Below are 23,655 nucleotides of genomic sequence, written 5' to 3' on the forward strand. Positions count from 1 at the left end.
AAGGGCCACAAATGTAACAAAGAAACAAACGAGCAACAAAAGGGAAATAATTTATCCGAAACTGGCTCTTTCCATTAGGTCTCCCAGGTATATCCTGTCCTCTCCAGTATGACCATCTCATAGATCACAAACCCTTTCAAGCAGGAACTGATTTGGCATTTGTGTCGTGTGCAATAAGCACACTGTCAGAGCTAAAATAAAAATAATGCCAGTTCCTTCTCATGCCCTATGTTATGTATCTGAAATGCCTAAAAAAAAAAAAAAAAAAAACTAATTGAAAGGTATTTTTTTCCCTATTGTCTCTACTACTGTAGCAAAGCCTGACTTTTGTCATTAAAGGCATCTTCTCTATCTTTATGTCGTTGTGTGGAGCAGTGCTGCTGGGGCTGTATCAGTCTTGGCTGTTGATGGATTTGGTGACAATGATAGACCACCCCAGGTAGGTGTTCTAAAAAGGCAGGAAAAGTCTATCTTCTAAGTGAATTGTCTAAGTTACTTTTAGGCAGAGAAGGAATATATAGGAGAATGTTTTTCAACATTAGGGGGGAAAAAGCTATGTAAAACCAAGGACTCAGTAAAACTGGAAACTTGGCAGTACTTGTTAGTCCAATAGGAACATGAATAATATTTTCATCCACAGTATGCATTACTAATAACATCTTATACATGTTATTCATAATCTGAATCATTCCTTTTTGAGTAATCTTTCCTTATGATGTCTTTAACTGATTGTTTTGTCCACTGTATTTTATGATGCATGAGTAGCAGCACAGCTGGATAAAAGATAGGAAACTCAGGAATAAAGTGAAGAAAAAGTACCTAGCAGAGTATTTTAATATTGTCGAACCAAATCATGTTGAACCAGCTGCCGTTAGAGTGTTTGCTGTGAGGATAATTTCCAGGTATAATTACTTGATTCTAGTGCTTATCTTGCTGTTATGTGTGACCATCACGCTACATTTAAAATAAATGGCCTGATTCTGTTCCATGTCTTTGTACTGCAGTTTCTTTTTATGTACATGTCTATCTTTAGGTGCTCATTGGGTGATGCATGAGGTCATAACTGTTACACCTTGGCTGTTACACCAATCGATGTTTAAAGAAAGCCCCGTCCATACAATTTACACGTGAAACAATGTGAAAAAGGATATCTCAACAAAACAACTAACAAAAGGCATAACCACCTCTATGCAGTAGCTTAGGACACCAGTTTGAAATTGCTTTGTTCACTGTCTTTTGGCAACATTTGAGACTCGGTCTTCTCTTGAGATCCCCTCAGTGTATATTTGTGCCAGTGCTTTTGACTTCAGTGGAGTTGCATCAGACTGTTAGCACCATTTTCCCTATTGTCTGTCAACTGGATTAATTTGTTCTGTAAACTGGATTAATTTGTCTGTAAACTGGATTCATTTGTTCTGAGGCTAAATGATTATTTAGCCTAAATTGGCCGTACCTAGTTTAAATGAATAGTGCTACACTGATTTGCTAATTGATACCAGCTTAATAAACCGCCCCCCTGATTTTATTCATACCTCCTTCACAATACAGAATAAATAGTACTCTAGACCCAGGGATGGCCATTCTGTACTGTGCGTTCCCAAAGTGTCATGGACAACCTGTGTGCCAGATTAGGCAGGGGACAGGCAGATCAGCAGCAAGTAGCGCAGGAAGCAGAAACCAGTGCAGCAAATCGGGCAGGAAACACAAAGAAGGAGGCAGAGAAGCAGATCAGGCAGGGAGCACAGGGCTGGGAGCAGAAATCAGAGCAGCAGATTGAGCAGGGGAAGAGGATCAGAGTGGCACGTGGGGAGAATAAGAGTCTGATTTGTGGCCTACCTGCAAAAGGCTGGTCTGCATTGGTCTGCAAACTTCGGGGTATTAGCCCTAAGAACTCATAATCCAACAGTTCAAATATCTTTCTTTGGATTTTCTACCAAACACCTCATCATAGCATCACAAGTCCCTTAAATCTTAAGCAAGTGCTTAAGATTAAGATTTTCATTTGAGTAAATGTTGCCAGTGATACTGAAATCTTCCTTACAAACTTGGAATTAGGTTGGGAAAATGGAGAAAGTCTGTGGGCATCTCAGAAGACAGAAACATTGAATAGCTCATGGATATATTGATTGTCCCACATTAGATGTATTTGATGTAGTCTGGTATTTGGAAGTCAGACAAAGCCCAATAATTCAATTCATGCTGAACTCTTTAAGGTAAAAACAGCCAAGTAACTTTCAGTGAAATAGTTCTCATGGCAACATGTGATGAACATTAGTTATAAACCTTTCAGTGAGGGGGGTGATTTCTCAGAGCTCATAAAGAAGGAATACAAAAAGCAAATAGCAATATGTCAGTAGAGACACCATAGAGCTAAGGTGTCTAGTACAACAGGTTAAATAAAGAAAAGGAATGGCTCTGCCAGCCGGCAGACTTTCATGTAAATGGTGACTTCTTAGGTGCATAGGAAAATCCCATTTTTTACCTGCATGGTAGCATGTCTCTTTCCCACTGTGCCTGTCATCTCTCCTCTTCCAAAGTGGGCTCTGAATCTCTCATTTACAAGGAGCAAAACCAGGTTCCTAACAGCAAAGTACAATACATTTTTTTGCAATTACTTAAAAGGCAAAGTTGTGGCAATGTGGGCTCTTTAAAAAAAAGCAAGGGAGACACAAAAAGAGGTATGTCACTCTCCCTAGCCCCCTGCTATATATTTGGCATTCTGTTGCTCCAGTTTTAAAGCTTTCGGAGAGAGCTGCAATTACACTAATAACCTCAATGACAAATGGTTATTTTGCTATTTGCTGTATATTGAGTTGCAGAGTTTGGGCCTAACTATGCATTTTACATTTCCAATCAAGATAATTGTGCTTTTGAGCTGCTTTCTGGGTAATAATAGCCTTGTAAATAGCAATGTGACTTGGAATGTGCTATTTTGTCATAACAAATGTTGGGGCAAATAATTGTTCAGTCCTGAAGGATCCCATCCCTTTACCGTGCAGAATAAGGAACCATGTGGGCCTTTAGCTAGTTATTAGACTTTTACTTTAATACAGCTTCTCTGCTGGGTTACTCAGGAATTTGAGCTTTGCAGGGTCTTTGTTATGGAGCTCCAGAAACTCTGATTCAAATCCCAGTGACCCGCAACTATGGAGTCTGGAAGCCCTGAAAACCTCAGCTCAACACAGGACTCCCGAGGCTCTCAGCTTAAGAGCAGTGGAGCTCAGACCCTGAGCTCCATGACTCATATCCCACCTCAGTTGTAGCTCTCACAGCCTAGGCTCTCTCAGGTCCCCATTGCTTGATGGGGAGCCTTAAAATTTGGATTGTCTGGGCTAAATTTCATCAAAAAACCCAAACAAACAAAAAAAGTTTTGATTCTTTCCAAACACATCTACACATCTTCCTCCACAGAAAAGTTTTTTTAAAAATGGAAGCTTTCGTTTTAAAATGGGCGTTTTAAAATTTCACCCAGAATGCAAATTCCAGGTTTTGAGCATCTGTAATTTAAACACACTGCACATCATTTGGCTTGGTATGGGGTATAGTTGCATTAATGTTTTTGTGAGATTAAAAGATTAAGTAATAAATGTCCCGAAGGCATTTAGATTTTTTCCTTGGATGAAAAATGGTGTAAAAGGAATATAGTTATTATGAATGTATTCCCTTCATATGAATGAAATACCCTAATTTGGAAACTTGAGCATTATTGCATCATCCCATCATATGTCAAGTATTCCTGGCAAAATGACTTTGAATCCAATGCGCAGCCATGCAGAAATTTAATTGGATTCTGTTTGGGCAATCCCAGCTTTTGCAAACATTCATACAACCATATTTGTTTAATGCAAATGGAGACAAAATATCAGACTTGCACGATCCAGCATTAGTGGACACTACAATTTTAGAGGTACTTAAAAATCTTTTCTTCTCCCCCAAAGAATTGCAAAAAAATTAGTGATTTAGGTTTTTTTGAGGAATACAGAATTTTCAAATGTGAAATCAAGAGGAATACAGGCATTTTCTGTAAAAAATATTATTTATCCAAAAGCCCAATTTTCTATGAGAACCGTTTTGATAAAAACAGTGTTTTACTATCTCCACCAATTCGTTCTTACTCTTTGTGCCAGAACTTCATGCTCAGTCATCAGTTCAATAACCTGAAAGGGTGTCATCTGATTTATCTGACCAATCATAAAGAGTCAATGCCAAGATCAGGGTCATATTCACCAATGACTATTAATTACTCTGAAAATCCCATCAGTTATACAAAACACATATTATCAAGATTTATTCCGTGTCTTCTGCGGTAATCAGATAATTGAGGCTGTAGTAAACTGGCACCGATCATTAAATTAATTTGTGAAATAATTTTAAACAACACAGACATTAGAGAAAATCACACTCTGATTATTGATATTACAGGAGTAGGAAGCTAAATTAAATTCCTTGGATAGATTATGCATTGTGAATTGTTTACTCAGCACTACCAGTTGCACCGACGGAGAATATGTACTGTACTGCTACAACTACAAAAAGACTTTGAAAACCTTCTTTTGATTTGGAATGAGGAGTACTGTAATACTTCAGGTCCTGTGTTTTTTGGTTGTTTTCAGTTATATGCTCTGCTCCTCTGTTTTAGTTAGACTTGGGGGTGTTAATTAGACTTGAAAGGAAAAGTCCATGGTTCTTGAGAAGAGAGAAGCATATTTGAATGTTTAGGGGTCTTTCGTCCATCAGAACCCATGTGGGTATCATGGCTGGGGAGTGAGGCAAATGTTACAGGCCCTGTGTGCAGCATGTATGACCTCTCCTTTTTGTTGTTGTCTAAGCAGGACAAGAGTTGGACTGTCTTCCATGTCTCTTCCTGCTCTGCCAACAGTCCTGCTACGTAGCCTCCTTGTCTTGACTGCCCTTGTCTACTTCCCCGCCCCTCAGTGGCATGTAAGATCATAGGAAAGTAGAGCTGGAACGAACTGCCCGAATTCATCTAGTCCAGCCCCCTGTTCAAGGCAAGATCATCCCTGACTAAAGGATGTATAATTTGAACAGTATTTCCACTATTTAGCCACCTATTTGCCAGTTTGGGAATTGGAAAGGAATTTTATCTCAGAAAACAAGGTTGGCAATGTGTTTCATTGGTCTAGGGTCTTTGTTCGCTTTGCTCTGTTTTTAATTTTTTCCCCACGGCATTCTACAGTGTGACAAGGTTGAATTCTTCATAGCCTTTTTTTGCTTCAATTTTCACTAAAAAAGTTACCTGAGATCAGATCGCTAACACAATTAGCATCAGTGACAGGGGGTAAGCATTCAGGCATGGATAGGGAGCAGGAAAAGCCTACTTAAATGTGTTAAGTGGTCTAAAATAATTTGAGCCTGCTATATAGGGATCTGGGGCTGCAAACAGGCCTTGTTTATCCTGAGATAAAGGCAGGCAAGTTTTTTTTAGTAGTTGTGATATTTTTTAATTGATCAACTAAGTAGCTGGAAAAAAGTTCTTAGCAAGTTTTCAGGTGCAATTGCACTTCTTCAGGCATAGGAAGTCTCTGGAAGGAGAGAAACTAAAAGTGTGATAGCATGTCAGTAAGAATGTAAATAGGTAGAAATTAGACAGACAAAAGGTAAATCAGGGAAGGGAGGAGGGAGAATGCAGGGAGAACAAAGGCCAAAGAGAGACACTACAGTGGTAGTAATACAAGGTAGTGTATTACTGTATCCTATATCCTGAGATAAATTATTTTATCCAGGGACAGAATGAACGAGTACAGACATCCATGTTCATTGTCCTGGATAAATCCTTAAAAAGTTTCCTGGATGAGAAGTAGTGACAGTTTATCCCAGAATATTGTAAAGTACATCTGTATAGTTATGCCAGTCATCGAATCAATGGCAGAAAAGTGGCAATGCATTCAGCTGCTCACCAAACCCTGATTAGAAGGGTGATGTGTCCATATGCCAGTCTCCACACATTTTTGCTCATATCTTTAACAACACCCCTGTTTTAAGTAAAGTATTGACAAATGTAGCCACAACTTATCCAGGGACAAATGCAGCATCTGCTCCTAGCCAGGCTGAAGCACTCTCAGCGCTGTTAGCAGTTAGCTTGGTGAACTCATAGAGGACAAGTGAGGTTCTAGAAGACTTGGATAAAAAAGGTAAATGTTGTGCCTACCTTTAAAAAAAGAAAGAAAGAGGTTCCAGGAAATTATAAATCAGTCAGCCTTATGTCAGTTCTGAGAAAAATTCTTGAACAAATAAGTACATGTATTAGAAAACATCTGGAAGACTATGGTATAACAGCCAATATGGATTTGTCAAGAACTTAAGTCATGTCACCCAAACCTAATTTCCTTCTATGAGAGTGTAACAGGCATTGTGGATTGGTGAGAAGCAGTAGATATAAAATATCTTGACTTTAATAAGGTTTTTCTTATTGTCTCACCTGATTATCTCCCTAACTTGCTTGGAAGAAAAGCTCTAGAGAGCAATCTACTGTAAGGTGGGTATATGACGGATGGAAATACAATTGTACTCCAAAAGTAGTTATCAATGGCTCACTGTGAAACTGGAAGGATGTATCGGGTACAATACCACAGGGGCCTATCTTGGGGCTGGGACTATTTAATCTTTGTATTAATGTCTTGGGTAATTAAATGCGATGGTTTAATAAGTACATGTATTAAATTTATAAGCAGTTCGGGAGGTGTTGCTAGCACTTTAGGGAACAGGATTTGAATTCAAAAAGTTCCTCCCTAATTGGAGAAATGCACAGAAATCAAAGGCTGCAGTTCACATAGGAGAAATGGAAACAGAACAATCCCAGTTGCATAAAAGCAAAATGGCGGATAGTTGCAGAAAAGGATCTGGAGATAATAGAGGGTCACAAACTGAACATGAGCATTGTTCTTAAAAAAAGCAAACCGCATGCTGGGATGTTTAAACAGAAATATGTTGTGGAAAACATGTGAAGTAATCCTTACATTCTACTCAGCACAAGTAAGGCTTTAACTCAAGGTTATAAAAAGCATCCAGCCCCAGACACAGATCTGGCCTGGTGTGGGCTACATACAGCATGTGCCCTAGACCGGCTCTGCATGCTGCTTACAGTGTGTGTGCCAACACCAGCCCCATGCCCAAATGTAGCACATGCTGGCCCTGGCCCCGTGTATATGGTATATAGCGCATAGGGATGGTCTGGGGCACTTGCTACACTCGGTTCATGGCGCCAGTATGGGGGTCACACTGCATGTGGTACCCCCACCAGATTGGTGCTGTGCATTAGATCCAGCACCCAGAGCCAGTCTAAGGACCCAGTCCAGAATGGCCCCCAGATCTGGTGCACAGGGCTAGCCCAGCATAGGTGCCCCATGTAGCACATGTCCCATACAAGCCCTGCGTGCTGTGTGCAGCATGCGCTGGCTCCAGTACAACACAGCACACAGTGCAGAAGGACAGTCTGTGGGCCTGATCCAGGTGGACCCCAGATCTGGCTTGTAGGGCCAGTCTGGTGTGAGCACCACATTCAGCACGCAGCACAGAATGGCCCCACGCTTGTGCAGTCCAAGCCACATGGGTTCTGCATGCTGCATGCAGTGCATAGGCTGGATGCAGTATACACTGCCCGCAGCAGACAGCACTGTAGGCCAGATGATACCGGTCCTCAGAATGGCCGTGTGAAGCTTCAGTTGCAGCTTGATTTGGCAGAGATTCAGCCCAATTCAGCAGCTGAACCTCTGAATCTGAATCGAATCAGAAGGCCCTTTAATCTCTCCGAATTGAATTGGAACCCTCTGAATCGATTCGAAGAGATTCAATGATTCGGATATATTTACAGCTTTAAATGTTTTTTCTACATGCCTCAAGGTACCAGGTGGCTTCTGAATGCTGTAATGCTGAGGCAGATGGAGCGTCTCATGGGAGCGTGGGGGGGGTCCTCAGTGTGCTCAGCGGCAGACCCAGAAGTGGTCCAGAAGAACTTCCAGTTCACTTCCAGGTCCGCCGCGGAGCGCGCGGCTCAGCAACTGGTGCCTCCTGGGTCTGGGGGGGGGCACCCAGGGTCCCCCTGCAGCTGATTGCCGAGCCTGGAGAAGGTGTGGGGGATCCCCCATGAGCTCAGCGGTGGACCTAGAAGAGGACAAGAAGTACTTCTGATCCACTCCTGGGTTCATCGCTGAGGACACGGAGGACCCCACCACGCTGCTGTGGGATACTCCATCCGCCCCAGCACTGCAGCATTCATGAGCTGTGCCTGGTACCTTGAGGTATGTAGAAAAAACATTTAAAGCTGTGTCTATGTCTGAATCACTGATTCTCTGAATCAAATTGAATCTTCAGATTTGGATTCGGCTAAATCGAATAGGGACAGTGATCTGAATCAGCTAATCAAATCACTGTTCCCAGTTTGGGCCAGATCTGAACCCGAACTGAATACGGCCCATTTCACACACCTCTAGTCCTCAGGCCAACTCAGAGGCCATATCTTTAACACTCCTGTTTTAAGTGAAGTATTGCGTTCAGTTTGCGGTTCACACCTCAAGAAAGATGAGAAACAGTTGGAGAGAGGTCAGAGGATACACTTTAAGGACACATAAGCACTGAAATAATTTACCTAAGCAGGTTGTGGAATCTCCATCTCTGAAGGTTTTTTGGAGCATTTCTGTCAGGAATAGTTTTTTTACATATAGATGATCGCAACTTGGGTCAGGGAGATAAATTAGATGATCTTTTGAAGTCCCTATCAGCCATGTTCTTCTGTGAGTTCTGTGACTCTGCAAGCCTGATTTTAGGTTAATAAGTATCAAAGACAGATACGTAAGCTCTACACTGGTAAGTAATTTTGTGATGTCCTAACTGCTGTGGGTCAGGATCTCATGATGGGGAGAAGCTCAAAGGGGCCATTCCCTGAAGGCAAGCAGAAGGCGGGGAGATAACTAGCTGGTGGACGCAGTTAAGATGGAAGAAGATGGAGAAACCTGAAGTATTCTTACTTGAGCAGAAAGAGGCCATTAGCCACGTTAGTCAGAAGTCAGACAAAGGACAAGGTGGAGACTCTCACCTTATAGACTCTCGCACCATGATGGGCTGGATAAGTTCTGTTCAACCGCAGCATTTTGTTGATCCATTTTTGTTACGTATTCAAGATTTCAGGCATCAGGCTGTTCAGGTCTAAACTAAGCGGAGATGTTGTGTGCCAAGACTTTGGTACAGTCTGAGTAGCATCTTCTTGTAATCTCATTTTAGTTTCTATTTCAGTGACATTGTGAACCACTGGGACAGGAGACAGCACTTTGCCATTTATCACCCCAGGCTCTTCAGGTACAAAACAAAGCATAGGCCAATCAAAATAACACTTTCCTGAATCTATAAGGTGCACCTCTACCTTACCTTTTCACTGCTACTTGTTTACTCTCACTGTGTCTCATGGGAGAGGACATAAGGATTTTCATTTGAGCTGAATCCTAAGGCTGAAACCAATGTGAATTCTGGTTTTTAGAAGGGAGGCCGTTTAAGATCGCACCCAAATAACCTAGTATTTTCCAAGCCATTGTATAAAATAATGGTTTTAGGTCTCACACAAGCACAGCACAGGACTCTTATTCTAGGGGAACAGAGCTGAAGTCATCCTTATGTCCTCCCAATAATGTAGAGGATGCCTGCACCAAGAAACGAGGTAAATCTGCCTGTGTAAGAGCTCTGTGCCACTGTGCCAAGACTGCTTTCTGTGCCTGTGAAAATGAAAAAAGTTACAGCCTTCCACTTAAAAATCTACCTTTGGTTTGTCTATAGTTTGTTCACCTGCATATGCTACTCAATTCAGCTCTCTTAATATTGCATGAAATAAGTATATGAAATGGCCACTAGCTCAAGCAAAGTCCTGCTCGTTGGTAGCCCTGGATTTTCTTTCATCTGCTGTAGTGTAGAGCTTGCCCTTGCGGCATAATTATCAATGGCTGCTAAATAATTTAATAATGCATTGTCCTTGCGCTCAGCCTTGGAAGTACTCTGCCCACAGATCTGCCACTGAAGTGCATGAGGTTCCCACTCACTGGTCTTGATTCAGAAAAGCATTTCAGCATACGCTTATCTTCAAGTATGTGCTTAATTGGTTTGTGAACTGGGGCTACAAAGGGCCTCTGGGATTGGGGCCAATGTCCTCAAATGATGATTAGAAAATTCCAGTGTATATTTTCAAAGCAGTATGTAGGAAGGTAGCTGGGAAGCTCCTATTAATATCTCTAAGATCCACACAGCTCAAATAGGTGAAGCGCACATACTGCTTTGCAGATTTGCCCCTGTGTGTTTATTAAAGAAGACGCCATTAATATTTATTTCCTTGTATTCTCTTCGGGCCTTATCTAAACAGAATAAGCAGAGTCTAAAGCAGAACTGGAAGATGCAATAGTACATGCAGACAACCTTGAATTAATCTCATCTGACAAGAAATCTATGATAAATGTGTCTATTTCCTTAACTATTTTTCTATTATTATTTGCTGATGTAAGATACAAATTCACTTTAAAATCTGTCACCGGAATTTAGCATTGACACTGTGAGACAATCATTCAGTAGTTTATTTTGGAAAGCTGGCTGATTGTGTGGTAGGAGACACATGATTCATATTGAATCAGATAGGAATGAACATCCTGTCTTACCTTTTAGAATCTGGGTTTAGCATCAGAGGGCGTGTGGATCAAGGATGGCACTGAGATAAAGGAATTAGTCTGACAAAGGAGCAGGAGCATCTTGCTGCTTTTGTACTTTTACCTACAGCTGGCTGGGGGTATAAACAGCACTAGATGGATTATGTTTTGATATTTTGAAATGTTTTGATATTTTTTCAAATAAGCTTTAAAATAAATATTTTTAAAGTTACCCATTCTGCTACAGAGATGGACTGATAATTCAACAAATGTGTTCATGAATAATTCACTCATCAGACCAAATTAAAAAAAAAAAAAGCTGAATAAGTTAATCAAAATATCACAATCAGCTGTGCTAGCACCCTTTAAATTGCTTGGAAACAAGGACATCTATAAGGTCTGATCTGTAAACACATTAGCTGTATAACTGCTTGCTTAATTTGCATGTGCAATTACTATAATCTCATGTGCTACTTTAGTAATTATATCTGCAAATGTCCATTTATGGTCATTTATTAGTATGCTTTCTAATTTGCATTTAACACTACCTTAACTGCGAATGCAAATTAGGTGCCCAATTGGGCATGCAGTTTGTGGGCACAGCTGAACATCTAATGTGTTTTCAAATCAGGTCCATGTTGTGTTAGTTGTTTATATCCCAGAGTCACAGTGCCCATCCCTCCTGGAAACACCTGGCCTCACTGCAACAAGTCGTGTGGATCTAGACCTGGGCTATGGAGCCACCTGCAGACTCACCATTAAGATTCTTGGAAGACAATCATACTCGTTCATGAGTGATCACCCATCATCACCATCCCAGAGTCTTTTGCACAACACATCACGACCCTGAATGACTAAAAGTGAAGTTGATACAGTAAAGTTATGGGGCAGACTTCTCCAGTGATATGCTTCTTCTCTCTCCTTGAGCTCATTTGTTAGCCACTGACTCAAGCAAAATCCTGTTTGTTGGTAGCCCTGGATTTTCTTTCAACTGCTGTAGCATAGAGCTTGCCCTTGTAGAATATGTCTCTTCTTCTAATATTGCATTCCTGACTAGCCTATATTCACAGTGCTGATGTTCACTTCATATTCTCTTCTCCTAAGCTGCACCTGTGGCTCAGAGCAGAAATGATGTTTCTCTTTATTTGTGTGACCTTTACTTGCATAAGCAATGGCTGTTCTGTGATTTTTAATTTCATCTACCTTTGACTATATCAAGTATACAGTGATTTCTAATCAGTCTATAATGGAGGTCCAGGTCAATGGCACTTCAAGTCGCTTTTAATTTGCTGTTGCTCATAAACCTTTTACTCAGAGGCTTCTATTAAAGGTCTTTTCTTGCCTCCTGTTCAAATTAATTTATTAAACTGATGAGCAAGTGTTATGCATAGTTTTTCATACATAAGTAGATGTGGCATAGATAGAAGTGACACAGATAGAAAGGAAGTGTTGCTCAATCAAAGAATCCACATGCGGCTTTGAGTAACACTTGAAGTGGGCGCCGTGTGAAAACATCGAGCTGAAGTGTATAGGAACTGCATTTTCTATACAACAAAAGATGGGTCTCCCTGTCTTCTGTTGCAGAAGCTACCAGATGCTAACAGAGCAACAAGTGTATTCATATACCTGCTTGGTTGTATAATATAGCTGGTGAATACAGTTGTTGGGAATCCAACCACGTCTCCTCATATACATAAGTGGAGATCAAAGAGTTTAAACTCTCTCCTCTTAAGCTTGTCTCAGCGCATGACAACTAGGCTTAATTTTGCCACCACTTAAAACACAAAAATCTGCTGAGTTAAGGCAAGGCAAAAACTGTAACAAGAAAAAACTAAAATGGCACAATTCTGGCTTTGTTCTATCAGAAGTTTTTGCGACTTTCTGGGCAAATTTGAGCTAGGTGTTGAAGGAAGTGGAGCTGATGATTTAGCTGTCTCACTTTCTAATAGACAGACCCAAAGACATTACTCATGTTAAGTGCTGCCTTTTAGACCCGTTTTTCAAAGGTTGGGGTGCCTGGAGATGCCTGAAGTCCCTGAAGACACAGCTAGGATTTTTTGAACCCATAGGAATTTTTGAAGCTTATAGCACCCTTTCAGGTAAATAAATAATTTTAAATATTCTATATATGTAGTTATATATACACAATGAGACCTTGGAACAAGGTTATTTCACCTTATGTTATACACTCAGTAATAGAAATGAGAATAATAGCCCAGCATTCTGGAGTTCAGCTTCCTCTCCTTTTGTACCACAGCCTGCATGGCCCATTTTTATCTCAGTTATTTCCTTTCCACTGGTTTAAGGTATTAGGGCAGATTCTTAGCTGACATAAATCAGTGTAGCTCCATCAGAGTCACTAATGGCCAGATTTATGAAGGTATTTAACTCCTCAAAGATGCAGAGAGGTGCTTAGGGGAATTTGCAAGGTTGGATAAAAAATGAATAGAACGTTGCCCTGAACAGTGAACAATTTTAAAAGCCCTCCAGCTGCATTACGATAATGTTCAGGATGAAGTTCAGGAGTGAGGGGGCATTTTTCTGGACTTCATGCAAGTGGAACGAAGGCCTCAGCCTCGGAGAAGAGAATTTAAGTCATCTTTATGTCCTCCCAATTTTGGGCAGCTCTATAGCTCAGGGCACAACTTAGGGAAAGCCCACACCAAGAAGCAGAGTAAATTAGCCTGTGAATGAACTGCTTTCAGTGCCCAAGTGAGCTCGCTATTTAATTGGTTTGGATACCGCTACATAACACAGCAGAATGCAACATAGACTTAACCTCTGTCTTACAACAGTCTTCTGGGACTGCCTACTCGCATCAGCATTGTCCTGAATTCCCCAGGGCCCTATGCCGCAAGCTTCCCCCGATATACACACCTGGGTTTTACCCCACATCCTGTACCAGGACTTGCAAGCTGTCTCTGCCAAGAACTTGGTGCTTTTAGAACCTGAATACGCCATTCTGGATCTTTTATGCCGTGTGAATTACCCAGGGTAGAGTTGTAAATAGCACCTGCTTCTTTCTGAATATAGCTTCTTGGTCAGACTTGCCCAATTAAGGTGTTCTATACGCCAGGCATTCTTACTCTGTCTCTTTAATGTTTGAATAAAACCTATATTAAAAAAAGGAGAGGGGTAACTCTAGTCTGCAATTAATCAAAGGCAGGTAGTGTCAGTTCTACAATTCAAGGTGCAATTCTGGTAGCTTGTCAGAGAGTCAGGATGTAAAATCCCAGCTGAAGGATCATGTGAAAACAAATTGCTCATGTCTGCAGTCCTGGACTGAAGGGTAATTACACTAATGTAAAACAGGCAGAGGAAAATGTTGTGTGCAGAGCTCCTCAATTAACCCATTAGCTAAGAAGGACACATTCTGCAACAAGCTGCAGACTATAGGAGAGTAGTACATCAAAAAAACAGGCTACCTAGAGAGGTTGTGGAGTCTCCATCCCTACACGGTTTTTAAGACCCAGGTAGATGAAACTTTGGCTGGGGTGATATAGTTGGGGATGGTCCTGCTTTGAGCAAAGGGTTGGATTAGATGACCTCCTGAGGTCCCTTCCAACCCTCATTTTTAATGGTTAGTCACTGAAACAGTTAACATTTTATGGGAGTAGAGTGTGAAGTAATCTTTAGATAGAAAACCAGGTAGGAGATGGTGGTGCTGAGGGTTAAAAGGAGAGGTGAGGTGGTATCACAGTGAGAGACAGATGGATAATGGGGCACAGCATGGATCACATTTTTATAACGTAGCCTTTGGCTTTTTGTGTTCAATTTTGCATTTTTGAGCACAGCCACTTTTGTATATAAATTGATCTTCTGTTTATTAATTCAGCTGTCAACTATAGTTCTCAAAAAAGAACGTGCAAGAGCAGTATAGCTAGCACTTTTCCCCACCGAGTTCACGTTCAGAGTGTAGAACTCACTGGCACAAAAAATCAAGGCCAACAATTTAGATAAATTCAAAAGAGGCCTGGGCATATGTATAGATAATAAGCATATCTGGAACTGAGATGGATAATTCAGAAAGATTCAGAAGGGATATTAAATGTCATACTTCAGGGATTTAGCCAGTCTCCTAGCTATTTGTGAGTTGGGTGAGACATAATGTGTATAAGAGATTACCTGATTCATGCCTGTTCTGCTGCATTTCTCATTCAATGATGGTGGGTGCTAGGGAGGGTATAATAGATTACTCTAGATCAGTGATTTTCAACCAGGATGCCTTGAGGTCTTTCAAGGGTGCTGCAGGATGCTACACAAGTTAGCACTGTTAGGCATGCAAACATAAGTTACAAAATAAACCCAGAGATTTCAAATAGAAATCCATAGTTGTGGTCTTTCTGAGTTCTTTGGAACAGAAAAACTTCTCTATTATTTTTTCTGGAGGAAAAAAAAGAGAGAAAAAAAAGAGCTGGCATTCTCCAAGGGGTGCCTCAAGTCTCTAAAAAGGCTGAAAACCACTACTCTAGATATACCCTGTCCATATGCTCTTCCTCTAAGGCATCCACTACCATCACTGTCTGAGACAGGATACTGAACTAGATACAGTGGGCATGTCTAAATGTTCATTAATGCACTTTTAGTACTGCACATTAAATTTATTACCTCTAATGTGAGGTACTAAATAAATGTGCATTAGGTTACCCTAGTGTGCAGTAGTGAAAATGCACACTTTTTTAGTGATGCTTAATGTACAGTAACCTATTTTTATTGTGCCTTAGTATATTAACATGTTTTTTAACGCTAAAATAGGCTACTGCACATTAAAGCGCATATGTAGACACCCAAAGCATTTCATTTCTTATGTTCTTAATCATTATGCTGGCCACTGTAGGGACCTAGATGGACATAAATTGTGGACCAGCATGTTCTGAAGCATTTGCATAAACAGAGTTCGGGTTATGACCCCTTTGAAAAAATGTTTTACGTATTAGAGCATTAGATTTTTTTCTGTAGTCTGGTAAGAGATGCCCTCTCTTGTACATGGTTTAAACTCAGCTAGGGTATGTAAGCATTCAGTAGCCTAGACTGAAAATAAAGGCAACCTTCTTAGCTGTTTGCAACGCAGAATATGAGAGAGGAGTTAGGATATCTACCACTGTCAGTTTGACTCAATTGGCAGCAATATTGTTTCTAAATCAGTAACTTGCAGGTAGGTTCTCATACCCCATCATAACTGACATTGAAGCATTGGAGATGAATAGGAGGTATACTTGGGTGCATGTGCACCCCCTGAGATTGGTGGTGCACCCCTGACATAAGCACTTCTATGAGAGAGGTATCCTGGGACGAGATGGTCTTCATCTTTCTTCTAAAGGTAAGAGTCTGTTCTCTTATAGGTTGGCTGATCTCCTCCGAAGGGCTGTAAACTAGGTTTGTCAGGGGATGGGGATACAGTGGACAACAAGAACCTACATTCAGAGAACCATGAGCCATGTGGTAGATCAGCCCAGGTAAGCACTAAGAGGCCCAACAAACATCAGGACAAGGGGTACCAAGGGCACCCACTTTGGGGGACTTAAATTTCTCTACACTAATGCTAGGAGCATGGGGAACAAGCAGGAAGAACTTGCACTCCTGCTTGCAGGAAACAACTTTGGCCTGGTTAACTGAAACCTGGTGGCACCCTACTCATGATTGGGTGGTAGGTGTTGAAGGTTATAGGTTGCACAGATGGGATAGAGTGGGGAAAAAAGTGTGGGGTGGTGTTGCTCTCTATGTTAAGAAGCAATATACATCTTCTGTAATTAAGATGAGATCAGAGGAGGGCCAAACTGAGGTACTGTGGGTTAGGTACTGAGGTACAAGTGGGGTGAGGGGAAAGGGACTTGGTGATGGGGGTCTACTATAGACTGACCCACCAGGAGGAAGAGCTAGACTTGGAATTCTCTGGGCAGCTCACAGAGGCCATATGGTCAAGAGATATGTTGTCATGGGTGACTTAAATTACCCTGACATCTGCTGGGAGGATCAGTTAGCCAGAACTAATCAGTCATGTAGGTTCTTAACCTGCATATAAAATCTCCACCTGATGCAGGAGGTATACGGTCCCACTAGGGGGAAAGCCTTGCTGGACTTGGTGCTGGCTACGGAGGACGACCTGGTGGGGGATCTGCAGGTACAAGGCAACCTAGGGGATAGTGACTATTAATTGATTGAATTCAGTATTCGGGCAAAGGGTAGGAAAAGTAACCAGGAGGGCAGAAGTGCTAGACTTCAGAAAGGCTGACTTCAGAGTGCTCGGGAGATTAGTTAGTGGGGCATTAAAGCTCAAGAGCATTGACAAAAATGGGGGCCCAAGAAGGGTGGTCATTCCTCAAGGAAGCGATCCTTCAGGCACAGGAGGAGGCAATTCCATTGCACAGAAAAGGGGGCAAAGGGGCTAAGAAACCCTTCTGGCTAAGCAGGGAAGTCCAGGAAAGCATAGGGGAAAAAAAGGGGGCACACAGGCTGTGAAGGCAGGCGGTACCTACCAAAGAGGAGTATACCTCTTTGGCTCACACTTATAGGGAATCAGTTAGGAAGGCCAAAGCAGCATTTGAACTCAGGCTAGCAACAAAAATGAAGGACAACAAAAAGTCCTTCAGGTATATAGGGAGCAGAAAAAAGGCACAGGGCAGCGTAAGACCCCTACAGGATAAACAGGGGCAGCTGGTGACAGATAAAAGTGACAAATCAGAGCTCTTCAATGAGTTTTTTGCCTCTATATTCTTGAACTTGGATCTAGACAAATCTCCCAAATGCATTACAGACAGAAGCAGGTGAAACACCAGCCCACCAACTGTCAGTGGTAACATAGTAAAGAGACACTTGAAGGGGCCGGATGTGTTTAACTCAGTGGGACTGGATGAGCTCCACACAAGGGTCCTGAAAGAATTGGCCAGTGTCATAACAGAGCCACTCGCACAACTGTTTGAGCACTCGTGGTGCTCAGGTGAGGCCCCTGAGGACTGGCAAAAGGCCAATGTGGTTCCTATTTTCAAGAAAGGGAGGAAGGAGGTTCGAAGTAACTGTAGACCGGTTATTCTCACCTCTATCCTTGGGAAAACTCTTGAAAAAATTATCAAGGATCACATTTGTAGGAGTCCAGCAGGTAATATAATGCTGAAGGGCAAGTAGCACGCATTCATAGCAGGTAGATCATGCCTGACTAACGTTGTTTCTTTCTATGACCAGGTCACCAAAAGCTTAGATGCAGGTGTCGTGGTAGATGTCATCTACCTGAACTTGAAGAAGGCCTTTAACACTGTATCCCATCCTATTCTGATAAACCAATTGAATGGCTGTGCCACAGACGATTACACAACCATGTGGGTGGCAAATTGGCTAGAGGGTCGTACCCAGAGAGTGGTGGTGGACAGGTCGGTATCAACCTGGAAAGACGTGGGAAGTGGGGTCCCCTGAGGCTTGGTCCTTGGGCCAGTGCTGTTTAATATCTTTATCAGTGACATGGATAACAGTGTGGAAGGCACTCTGTTCAAGTTTACAGATGACCTCAAACTAGGGGATGAAGCAAACACACTGATGGGAAGAAACTGAATCCAGGCAGACCTGGACAGGTTAGAGAAGTGGGCAGAGAACAATAGGAAGCAGTTCAACAAGGACAAGTGCAAGGTGCTACACTAAGGGAGAGGGAATCACCAGCACACCTGTAGGCTGGAGGATGACCTTCTCAGCAGCACAGCATCAGAAAGAGATCTCAGAGTCATTGTCAACTCCAAGATGAATATGAGTCATCAATGTGATGAAGCAATTAGCGGAGCTAACCGCACTTTGTTATGCATTAGTAGGTGCATCATGAACAGGTCCAGGGAGGTGATGCTCCCACTCTATGCAGCACTGGTCAGGCTGCAGCTGAAGTACTGCACCCAATTCTGGGCACTGCAATTCAAGAAAGATGTGGACAACCTTGAGAGGGTCCAGAGGAGGGCCACTCGTATGGTTAGAGGCCTGCAGGAAAGGCCTTATGAGGAAAGGCTGAGGGACCTTTTCAGCCTCTGCAATAGAAGGCTGAGAGGGGATCTTGTGGCAGTATATAAATTCACCGGGGGGGGGCAGCAGGGACTAGGAGATGCTCTGTTTACCAGAGCATCCCTTGAAATAACCAGAAACAACGGCCCCAGGCTGATGGAGAGTAGGTTTAGATTGGACACCAGAAAGAACTTCTTCACAGTGAGGGTTTCCAGAATCTGGAAATGGGCTTCCAAGGGAGGTGGTGCTGTCCCCTACCTTGGGGGTCTTCAAGAGGAGAATGGACAGGTCCCTGGCTGGGGTCACATGACCCCAGCACTTTTTCCTGCCACTGGCAGGGGGGTCGGACTCGATAATCTTTTGAGATACCTTCTGACACTAGCATCTATGAATAAGTGCCGCTGACGCTGCCAGTGGCACCTGCGAGCAGTTGCTGCTCGCCACCCCCGCCCCCCCTTGCTGCCGGCAGCATCTGCGGGTGGTCATCGATCACTGCTGGTCACCACTGACACTGCTGGCAGTGCTCACTCCCCCGCCACTGACATTTCTGTGGCCACCTATGGGAGCTCCCCGGTCTCTGCTGCCACGCCACTGCTGTTGCCACCACCACCTGCAGGCAGTCGCTGTACCCCCCCAGCCTCCATGGGCACATGTTGTTCATGCGTTGAAGCATAGATTTAGGGCTTACTTCTGAAGATTTATTTATTGAGGATGACAGATGTGTTGATGAGCCTATCATTAGAGGACGGGGTTTTGCTTCAATAAGTGGAAGCTTTAATTGTCCATCTTTTTAGTCTTTTGTTTAGTCTCTTCCTGTTTGTTTGCTGGTATTGTGAATTACCCCATTCTTTCCATTTCCATTCAGTTCAATACTGACCCCTCCAGCTAGCCTGAGTGAGGAGCTGTTGGGAGGGAAAATGGAAAAACCTGCAGTATCCTTTCTCAAATATCTTTTGGCAAGCATGGAGAGGGTTCATAAACCCTCACAATGTTGAAACAAGTGGGCTGAGTTCCAAAAGTGCTGAGAAATCAGTGAAATCTGCTAGAACAGTTGAACTATTGAAAATATGGTGATTTTATTGGTCTCTCAATATAAATTTTAGGAAGCCAAATTTGGCCCCCTATTAAAAAAAAAATCTTGATTTTTGCATTTTATTAAGATACCTTTATAATAAAGAGGAATGCACTGAAGAAGAACTAGCTTCATAAAACCAAAACTTTTTAGTGTGCCAGTCTATGGTTTATGGTTTGCATTGTCAAAAAGGTTGTCATGAGTTGAAAGTTGTTGTTTTTTTTTTTTTAATCCAGTAATCTAACTTCAGACTTTCACACTTTCCTATCTACCATCATGATTTTGTCAGTATTGGTGTATTTGGATGATGTGACTGTTGAATATTAGCCCAAGATATGATTGTTTCAGTACTCTGGGACCAACATTGTCTTTTCAGGACATCAGTATAAATGCCAGGGGTATAGTAATTAACTTGTGAATTAGAATGAGGAATATGCAACAACGAGTCTTGATCCTGCAGACTTTCATTCAGATAAGACAACTGAGCATATGTGAGTGGCATCACGTAAGTCTTGCTAGATCAAAACTAACATGCATGTTCGTGGATGATTTGCTAAATCCGTTAAGATTTAGGCTGCTACTTTCAACCTTGGAATATTATTGTCTAGCCAAGTGAATACATAAAGAAACTAAGTTTTTTCCACATGTAGTAACAGCCTTATCTCCAGAGAGATCTCGCAGCACTAACCACCTGTGTTTAATCGAGCTGGCCACCAGATGTCTCCAATCCTTTACACAAAAGCAAATGGGATCAAGTGTCTGCCTTTAAGGCAGTGTATATATGACAGATGACATGTCTGAGATCTTTAGCAATTACCCAGCTGTCCATCTGGATGCCACATTTTTTCTCTCTCTCCAGTTATTTGGGGCTGGAATATGGGCCACAAGGCCATCAGACTCTGCCCTAAATGGAACACCCCCTCGCTGTTTTAGAAACACCAGGACTATGAGCATTTCTTTAAACATAACGTCTAGTGATGCTCTTCCTGCCCCTGGTCTTGCTGTTGGTTTTTCTTACAATGAGATGTGGACGGGCACGAGCCAGAACCTGCAATGGTGGTCATGGCAAGTGGGAAACAAATTCCCAAAACTGTCAAATCCAGCAGGCATTAGCACAGAGGGGATTAAGCTGGTGGACCTGAAGGGGGTGATAAAACTTTTTAAGGATACTGATTTTTTTCCTGCTGCCCCCTAAGAAAGACATGACCCTTTTTAAAGGGTATGCTCTTAAGCAGGGACTGAATAAACATGTTGGCACAATATCCAGGGCAATGCATCTTTAGATTCATAGACGGTTAGGGGCTGGAAGGGACCTTGGAAGATCATCGGGTCCGGCCCCCTGCACCAAGCAGGAAAGACAACTGGGGTCAGGTGACCCCAGCAAGGTTTCCGTCCAGTCTCCTCTTGAAGATCTTTGATCATATTTAGGCCTGTAGGAACTACAGTTACAAATAACAATAGTAATTGAACTGTATGTCTACTGGGGTCTGGTCCTGTTTTCCTCCCTCATTGCTTAAATCAATGGCAATATGCATAAATAAGGGTGGCAGGATTGGGCATCAAGTGCTCCTGGAGATACTCAGGAGATCCTACATACCTCAAGGCAGCATGTGTTACCACTGAATGGATCAGGGTGCTGGTGCGGAGACAAGGCCTTTTGTTCCTGAAAGCAATAATGAATATAAAGATTTTTTTAATATTATTTTTATCCAAGTTCTTCAGTTTGGGGGCTATAAAGTATCTTTTATGAGGAGAACTTGGAAATTTTCAGTGGAAACTTGGAGGGAAGTTTAGGTTAGACATTAAGAAAAACTTTCTCACTAGGAGGGTAATAAAGCACTGGAACAGGTTACACAAGGAGGTTATGGAGTCTCCATCCTTAGAGGTTTTTAAAACCTAGGTAGACAAAGGATGATAGAGTTGGGAGCGCTCCTACTTTGAGCAGGGGTTGGGCTAGATAACCAGCTGAGGTCCCTTCCAGCCCTAATTTTCTGCGAGTCTATGAAACATTCACTTCTTCCTGGAAAACCAAAGAGAACACTTTTTTTTTTTTCCTTAGGAAAAAAAGTTTGGTGTAAAAACTGACGTGGCATCAAAAACTGATCAGCTCTGACAGTGGCAAAAGGTAAGAAATGGGAGAGAAAGAGAAAGGAAGCGGCAAATAGCACATAGTAACAAAGAGACAGTCAGCAGGACATTTAATTCCACATCAGAGGCATGGCTCTGCAACCACTTTACCTAACAAAATTCATCTTAGTTGTAGCCCATTTCTTCCTGCTTGAGTACTTGTCTGCATCCACACTTTAACTTGCTTGCAGTCAGCCTCCAGGAGCTCTACACGGGTACTTAGTGCCATGAATTCTCCCCACGCAGTCAGATTCATGGGAAAACACAAAACTGAGTAGAGTTTATTCAACTCTACCAGTCACCAATGGATAAAACATGGGCTGGGATATGTTGGATTTGATTGAGATTCACTGAAATTTCTGCTTACCTCAGTCATTTTTTTCGGGCCATTAACTATTGTTGTCATGTATACTTGCCACTAAACAAGACTTCATCTGTCAAATCCCTGTGTAATTTATTGTGCAGTGATTCGTTGTTTCAGGAGCAGTACATATTTCTTTGAAGGCAATAACTAACATGTTTGCCCCTTTCTGACTTTCTGATTGTTTCTATTTCCCTCTTATTTCTTGGTCCCATAAGGCAGATTAACAAGCACTTAAGCAGTCAAAGACTTCTAAGGAGTATGGTATAGAAAACAAAACAATTTTGTTCAACCGATGCTCCTTAATAACTGAACCAAACTATTGTGATTCCTAAGCAAGAACACTACAAGGGAGACGTTACTAGAAGTTCCTCGCCTTCAGTACTGCAGTGAATGGAGAGGACACTAACACCTATGCCCACAACCACAGTGAAAGGCGGCATAGTTTCCCCTTGCCCCTGCCCATCCTAGTGCACTCACTGCCAGCAAGAGTCTTGTGATCAAGAAAGCACTAGCTGTATTTTTAAAGGTGTTGTTCTGGGAGAGGGTGCACCTAGCCCTGCTCGAGGCGGGCATCAATCAAGTGCCCAGCCACTCTGACACTTTCCTGCTGCACCTGGAGCCCAAATTACATCTAAAACCTGTAAGGACGTTGAGCATTCCCCTTTGCGGAAGCAGATTACTAACTTTGCCAAGCTCGCAAGTCAGAGGCAAAGCTAATTAATGTCACTGTACTGTAGACTGTCCCTAATGAATCCCCCTCCTCTTCGAATTAATCTTAAATGAAGCGAGTAACGTATTCTGCAGATGGATCATTAGTGGCGATATCTGGCATACAGGAGTTTGATATTGTATTTCCTCGCTATTTCAGTAGGAATTATCCAAAGCTGTAGCACAGAAAGAAAGATTAAGCTATTGGCACCAACATCTCCTCTGCAACATAGTCGGTGATTGAACTAGAGCCATAGTCTTTGTTTCCCTTCACAATAGAGTCACAGGAACATTCCCTGCTTGTTCCTTACCCATGTATGCAATAATAGCAGTGGTTCTTTAGTAGCAAAGGAATGGCAGAGAAAATTAAAGATGAGTTTTTAGCATTCACTCTGCGTTTTCTTTCTTTTTTTTCCTGGCAGTCAAATCAAACTTTCCCCTGAGTCACACCTCAGTTCAAAGTTATTCCAGCGTGTGCGGGCATACCTGCGTTTGCTGTAATATAGCTAGCTCAGGCACCAATAGCCATGAAGGGCTGTCAGTGTGTGATTGCTGCTCAGTTCAGCCTCTGCTCTTCCACCTTTATGTAAATACCAAATGAGTTAAACTCATTTTTTGTTGCTCCCGTGCACGACTGCTTGAGACGAGCTGAGACTTGTGGCTATGCCCCATTGATAAGTTGTGGAGGATTGTGAAGTTGCAAAGAGCTATTCATCGCCTGTGAGCCAGTTTTTCAAAAGAGCTCAACTCCCATTTTAGGCACCTAAATACAG

Source organism: Crocodylus porosus, unplaced genomic scaffold (genome assembly GCF_001723895.1).
Source record: "Crocodylus porosus isolate Cpor-Errol unplaced genomic scaffold, CroPor_comp1, whole genome shotgun sequence".
NCBI lineage: Eukaryota > Metazoa > Chordata > Crocodylia > Crocodylidae > Crocodylus > Crocodylus porosus.